The sequence below is a fragment of the Myodes glareolus genome, chromosome 16 (assembly GCF_982192425.1).
Source record: "Myodes glareolus chromosome 16, mMyoGla1.1, whole genome shotgun sequence".
Lineage (NCBI taxonomy): Eukaryota > Metazoa > Chordata > Mammalia > Rodentia > Cricetidae > Myodes > Myodes glareolus.
The window spans coordinates 54,033,847-54,041,478 of NC_142041.1; positions in this window are offsets into that span (position 1 = coordinate 54,033,847).

Here is a 7,632-nt window from a genome sequence, read left to right on the forward strand (position 1 = left end):
CCCTCCTGATGAAATCACCGGAAGTACTTTGTTTCTTCTCTGTCTTGTTTCCTTAATAGCTTGCCTGTTTATCTTGGAGCTACTTCTGAGACTGTTTTTGAGATCTTTCACTTCCTAACTTCTCTTGTATTCTTAAACTATAGGTTGACCTTCCCTTCCTTTCTTTAACCTTCAGTTTTAATAGTCTTAGAAGTCCTTCTTCAGACTTGCAAGTCAAAGAGCTCTGGGCACTCCTCTCCCACTCTTTCTTCTCCTTCCGGCATATTCCACAACTTTCTACTTTCACAGCGGATCCACTCTGGAATTTATAACTTAAACTGAACCTACACGAAACATTGCCCAGCTGTTTTACCTCAAGAATTTAACAGTTTTTTTTTTTTTTTTTGGCCCCACGCTGAAATTTCAGTCATTCTTCCTAGGTCCTTCTCAGAATCAGGGACTTTGGAAAATATACTTTTTAATATATAAAACAAAACAGTTTTAAAAATTTTGGTTAGATGCCAGTTTCATGATCTTGGTTAAATTATATACCCTAACCATCAAGGGTTTGTTCAAGATTATATGACACATGGTGGGCACTAGAAAAAATGATGGCTATTTCTGTTAAAGAAAAACTATTTCTTAAATAAGGATATTCAATATGCATCCACAGGAAGTCCAACTGGGAAAAAATAACAAGAGTTTAAAATGATGTCATCATATTGGCTTCCAGACCCAAACACCTTACTCAAAATGTGATCTGCTTTCTTACTCACTCTCGTAAGACACATCTATCTGTACATGGAGAGGCAGGGAGGATTGTTTCCTAAGAGATGAGGAAATACAGAAAGGACTACTCTCTGGGTTTATCTTTGTCTTCCCTCCTAAAAATTCTCCATCTCTGTAAACAGTGGGCTACCATCATTCTGCATAGAGCAAAGATTTAGCACTTCCACAAAGATTCCAGGGCCAAATGAGAGCTATTTCATTAATTCAGAAATACATTACGTTTAAACCAAGTTCTTGCCATGCTGATGAGACACCGACCTTCCAAAGGCAGCTGCAGACATGCTGCCATGCTCCAGCACTTGCTACCAGAGAGAGTGCCACTGGTGTCGTTTATGAATGAGATGAATACTGTGAATCCAAAAAAAAAAACCAGAAAGACAAACATATGCAACTTCTCTAACAATCTTGCTTGATTCTACTAAGTTCAAGCTCCCAAACTTGATTTACTCCCATGAGTAGCACTAAGGTGAAAAGGGTAAACAGATTCCCTCCTGAAAAGGGGGTTTTAGCAGTCCTGAGAATTGTTGGGTGGACAGTAAGAATCAGAGTTTTCATACAGCTATCCTAAGATGTGTACCTAATACTGAACTTTACAGCTCATACCTGAGGGCTGTCTTCTCACATATATATATATATATATATATATATATATATATATATGTGTGTGTGTGTGTGTGTGTGTGTGTGTGTGTGTATGCATATACATATGCATATATGTCATATATATACAGACAATTTTGGGCAGATATTTATTGAAATCCTCTCCTTATGACTCCTTCATTCAAGTGTTTTCCATTCACCAGTACTAGTGACAATATACTAAAATCCAGATGCTATGCTAAAGTGAGGGAAGCAATACAAAAATAAGAAAGATTCTGTCCCTCTTCTACAACAAGACTAAAAATACCACCTGACAAAAGCTGGGATTCAGTGAAGACAGAAATCTCCCAGGTAAGGTGCCTAAGAAAACCTTCTAGTACCCCATTGTGAACTGAAGGAGGATCACCATCAGGTAATTAACTTAAGTGAACAGGATAAAAAGCAAACTTGACATAAGTAGAAACAAATATTTTCAGTTGATATCAAGATGTTTAAACTTTACATTTAAGGCTGGAGGTTGGAGGGCATTGCTGAAAATATTGTCTGCTTTTGCCAGTCCACACGTTTTAGTTTTCCTATCACAGGCAAATATTAATTCTCTGATAAGAAATGACAATTAGGACTACATTTTAGTTTTTAATTGAAGAAGGGTAAAAGAAACTAAATAACAACAAAGAAGGTAAGACAGAAAAAGGCTGATATTTTAAAAACACATAGTATTATAGTTTATCAGAAATAGTTGTTAATTTAGCTCTAAACTTGTTATAAACCAATTGAAAGCAGAAAATCACAATGTCACCATATACAAGAATTATAAATAGGAAGACCAGAGTAGTAACTGGATGATTGTTAATGGGAATAAAAAAAGAAAGGGAACTCTAAAGACACAAAAGGTAATGTTTTGCAAGTGGCTGCAAAGGTTCTTAAATGCACTTTGAGTGTCTGTACAGCGGAGGAGTGATGTGATGTGAAGATTAGATATCAGGACATCTGACCGCTTATTCTGAAAGTTCTGGGGAAGACAGGCTATAGATGGGGAAGAACCAGCACTTAAGATATCAAACTGCTTCAGATATCCACAAGGATAACTATATGTTTTTCTCTAGATTGCCAGGCAAAAATTGGGATCTTGGGGGTAGGGGTGGTGTGGAGGTAAGGGGACATGGGGAGAGAAAAGTGAGTAGGGGAGGATGGGGAGATCCTGGGGGAATTGAATGGTTGGGATGGAGAAAGGGTGGATATGGAAGCAGGGAAGAAGATATCTTAATTAAGGGAGTCATTTTAGGGTTGGCAAGAGACTTGACTCTAGAGGGGTTCCCAGGTGTCCATGGAGATGTCCCCAGCTAGTTCCTTGGGCAGCTGAGGAGAGGGAGCCTGAAGTGGCCCTAGCCTATAGCCACACTGATGAATATCTTGCATATCACCATAGAAGCTTCATCTGGTGATGGATGGAGACAGAGACAGAGACCCATATTGCAGATATGGACTGAACTTCCAAGGCCCAAATGAGGAGCAGAAGGAGGGAGAACATGAGCAAGGAAATTAGGACCGCAGGGGTGCGTTCACCCACTGAGACGGTGGGGCTGATCTATTGGGAGCTCACCAAGGCCAGCTGGACTGGGACTGAAAAAGCATGGGATCAAACCAGACTCTCTGAACGTGGCGGACAATGAGGGCTGACTGAGAAGCCAAGGACAATGGCACTGGGTTTTGATTCTCCTGCCTGTACTGGCTTTGTGGGAGCCTAGTCTGTTTGGTTCTGCACCTCTTCCTGGATCTGGATGGGAGCTGGAGGACCTTGGACTTCCCACAGGCAGGGAACTCTGACTGCTCTTTGGACTGGAGAGGGAGGGGAGGGGAGTGCGGGGAGGGGGAGGGAAATGGGAGGTAGGGAGGAAGCAGAAATTTTTTAATAATAAAAAAATTGAAATAAATAAAATAAAATAAGGAGATCAATCTGAAGACTAGTCCAGAAGATCAGGAGAGAGATGGTGTTGGTTCACACAAGACAGTGGCACTGAATAATAGAAAGCTGATCAGAGGGGATGTTTTTGAAGATGGATCTGTTTGAGTTTGCAGAAAGAAAAGAGAAGAAACAGAGCAAGGGCAATGAGAAATTGATTATAGAAGGGAAATAAGAACAAAAGGAGTAAAGGGTAATATCCAAATTATTTTCAAGACAAGCAAACAGGTAAAGACCTGTGAGGGATAATTTGAACTAGAACTTCTGGTCCCTTTCTAAATGGCCAAATAGGTTATCTATCAGAAGGTGTAAATCAGCAAAACAAGCCATTTTAACTTTTATTATAAGAATGAAAGGTACCTATTTTAATGAGGTGTTTAAATGCTAATATGACAAAACCAATGATGGTACCGTTGTGAGCGTGCTTTACGCCTGGCATTGCTCTGGGTGTTCTATGTCACGTGTTCTATGTCACATGCTTGCAAAGAGCTTTATAACATAGACATTATCATCACACTACAGGAAAAGAAATTAACATCAGACTGTCTACAAAATTCACTCATACTCAGAAAATGAGCAACTAGCAGAGGAATTGGAAGTCAGATCTTTCTGACTCTCTCTCATCTGAGCTGCTGAATGAATACTCAAGCCTACTTCAAAATGGCGACCTGAGAGAGGAGAGCCTAGCTTCCAATCCACAAAGGCACAAAGCTCAGAGCTATTGAAGTTCTGAACTAGGAATCTGATATTACAACATAGACCTTGTCCTTTCTCAAAAATAGATATTCTTAAGACAGAAGAAATAAAAATTTAATGATGAAAATTACTTTGTTATCGGGAAAGATGCCAGGTTCAAAAAGAGAAAAAAGGAGTCTTCTATCTTTTCTACAGATCCCAGGTCATAGCCTAGGTATAGTAAAGAGGCTGTTTGTTGGTTTCCGGACACTTAGCCCCTAAATAATCACACAGAAACTATATTAATTAAATCACTGTTTGGCCCATTAGTTCTAGTTTCTTATTGGCTAACTCTTACATATTAATTTAACCATTTCTAGTAATCTGTGTATTGCCACATGGCTGTGACTTACCAGCTAAAGTACCCAGAGTCTGTCTCCAGCACCAGCTCCATGGCGTCTCTAAACTCCACCTTCCTTTTCCCAACATTCATTTTAGTTTTCCCAGCCTAGTTCTTTTTTGCCCTATTACGGGCTCAAGACAGTTTCTTGATTAACCAATGGTATTCACAGCATACAGAGGAGAATCCCACATCACCTAGGCTCCCTGAGATTGTTATTCCTTCAACAATTATTAACAAAGTATCTGTCACTGGTGACTTAAATATATTATGGTAAACAATAAACAAATATGAGCTAAGTCCATGAAATATACTTTCTAAAGGAGACATAGGGTCACAGTGCATTGAAACTGGACAATGGATTAGATCCTTCTGGATAGAAAGGCTGCAGAGAAGATGATTCAGGATAACAAGAAGCACTGTTGCTGAGCTGTTGACACAATTGGCCTGAGTGTTAGTAAACGCATTCTCTTAGTAAGAAGGAAGGTTAGAGAGTGAATGGAAAGAGACCACTTAGAGGGCTGTTAGAACATGTCGCGTGAGATATGATGAACATCCTAACGAAACAGTTAGAAAGGACAGAGAAGAGAAGATGGTTTCTTAGAAGAATATTTAAAAGGAATAGAAAACTACTTTGTGTTTATTTAAATATTCAGATAAACAGATGACTCCATGCGTGATGAAGATTCTCGATTGAACGTCTTAGCTCTAGTTTTTCAAGCTATAATTTGTACATTTGGTGCTTTACAGTTCTTTCTGGATATTTAACTCCACTTTTTTCCATCACAAATCCATTTACATTGATTGAATTTTTTCAGGTTACATCTTGAGGGAGGCTCCATACAAACCTAGCTGAAAAAAATTTTCCTAAAAAGAATGACATATAATACCAGAATGTCAAAGTTTTCCAGGAGGACTTAGGTATGTTTCCTGTATGCTTTCTTAAATAAGATATCATATGCAAACTGCAAATAGAGTGCCTGGCATATTAGAGGCGCTCAATAAATTTTAACTATTTTGCCATTAAGGCTTAGTCGTCAACATTGATCACAGGCTTTCTGTAGATGGTTAATTAATCATTAAGAATTTCAAACAACATGAATTTATTGAATATGTGCAAAGCTCTCTGCAGGCAATACTATGTAAATTGTACAGAATTGATACTGAAACCATGGATGCACTCTTTTAGAGGATGAGTCTTAGGGAGGCCTTCAACCTAGAAATTCAGATGTTTTGACCTCCACAAAAGGAGCACATAGTGTGTTTTTCAGTCTTTTCCGGGGCGAGGGGGAGGGCGTTATTTGTGGAAACCAGAATTGATCAGGACCTAATTCACTTTGGCGGAGATGGAACGAGGCCTGGACATGGAAGCTCCTGACTCCTCATCTTGTTCCCTTACTGGGACAGTACATACACAGGAGACAGACTCACATTGGAAGGTGACCACATGAACAAGCTTACCTTCCTGCGCAAATGATTCTACTACATGAATACCTGTAAACCTGAAGCAACAATTACTTAAAACTACACTATCAGGTCAGAGACACCAATTCCAATTCACGCCATCCCGATGAATCCCTGGCAGGTGTTGCTATATACTTCCAGACAAAGTACCACTTTTTGAAACTGGCGATTAACACTAAGTTCAATTCATCCTAATTTGAGGGTATGGGTGCCTAAATATATGGCTGCTTAAAATGCAGAAAAGTCAAGCATAAACACAAAAAGACACTCACATACTTAAGACACATATAAATCTTTAGGTAAAACCAGTAGAATTCAGTATTCCCTACCAAAAGTCTATTGTGACCTGGTGTACTTAGAACCAGTGGTGTCCTGTCCAGGAAAGTCACATATGCTGTAGAGCTGCTGAGTACACGTTTAGACTATCAAATGTTGAAATCCAATTCATGTTGACATAGAATCATATTTTGATCATGTCTGATTTTGTGGACTTGGAAATAGATATTTTTTTTTACAGAAATGGAAATTACTTGCATTTTCAAGCCTGTTGGTGAGTGGGTGTTTATAGAAGTAAGAACTTCTACTTCCATATAGGAATGAAGACATCAAGGTAAAGTCAAACATATGCCTGGGATTTGACTCCAAATAACCCTCCGATTCTTGATGTAGTCGTTTGGTCACTGGTGTTACAGTGTTCTGTCTTGGGAATTCAAATGATTATTGCTCTTGTTACTTTATTTTTCATTCACTTCATTTGAACATTTAATCCTTCATCTGAAGCACAGCTGCAGAAAGTAACTTCTGCCCCAAAGTGTAACATCTGAGGTTGGTCTTAGTCATAAAAACAAATATTTCATAGAATTCCCCAGACTGAATTCTAGTTCCTGGAGTACTGTCTTAAGATTTAAAATTCTGTATCTTCCATATTTCCAACTTAGTTACAAAATTACAATCACCCAAATACTATACTATTCACTTACTGGTCTGTGTTTTTTAACCCCATATTACTTCTGAAACTTGTTTTGTTTTCAAGACAGGGTTTCTCTGTGTAGCTTTGGTGCTTGTCCTGAAACTAGCTCTTGTAGACCAGGCTGACATCAAACTCACAGAGATCTGCTGCTTCTGCCTCCCAAGTGCTAGAATTAAAGGCATGCACCACCACCATCCGGCACCTCTGAGATGTTTAATTCAATAAAAGCAGTTTTTAGATTATCTGCATCAAGGTCTTTATTTTTGCAGTAACAGTGTGTAACATACATTTACAAACTTTTTTATAGGAGTCTTCAAAGCAGTTAACATTCCAATGAGTAACTCTAAGAAATAACAAAGAAATGTTCTTCCAATATTCAAAGCTAAGTAGCAAACCCAAATTTGAGTTTGAATGTTTTAGTCTCGTGTTCATAATTAGACTTTTTTATTTGATATTACCTATGTCATCTACCAGTATTGGCAAATACTTCTTCGGTAAGTGGCCATTCCTTTCAAGACAAGGAGACTGAAAGAATCATATTCAATTAATATAGATGCATATATACTCATATCTGGGGAAAAACTTTGTATTTTCTTGAGAATTAAGTGTTAGATATCAAAGGTACACTAAATGTAGTATAATGAACCAAAGACTTGAAAGTGTTAACTCTGCCGGCTAAATAATGAATAACCTCAATAAAGAACTAGCTAGCTAAAGACCTCAAATGCTCAAATTCATAATTTACTTGGCTAGATTGTGAGTTGGGAAGTGAAATAGGATCGCAAAAGAAAG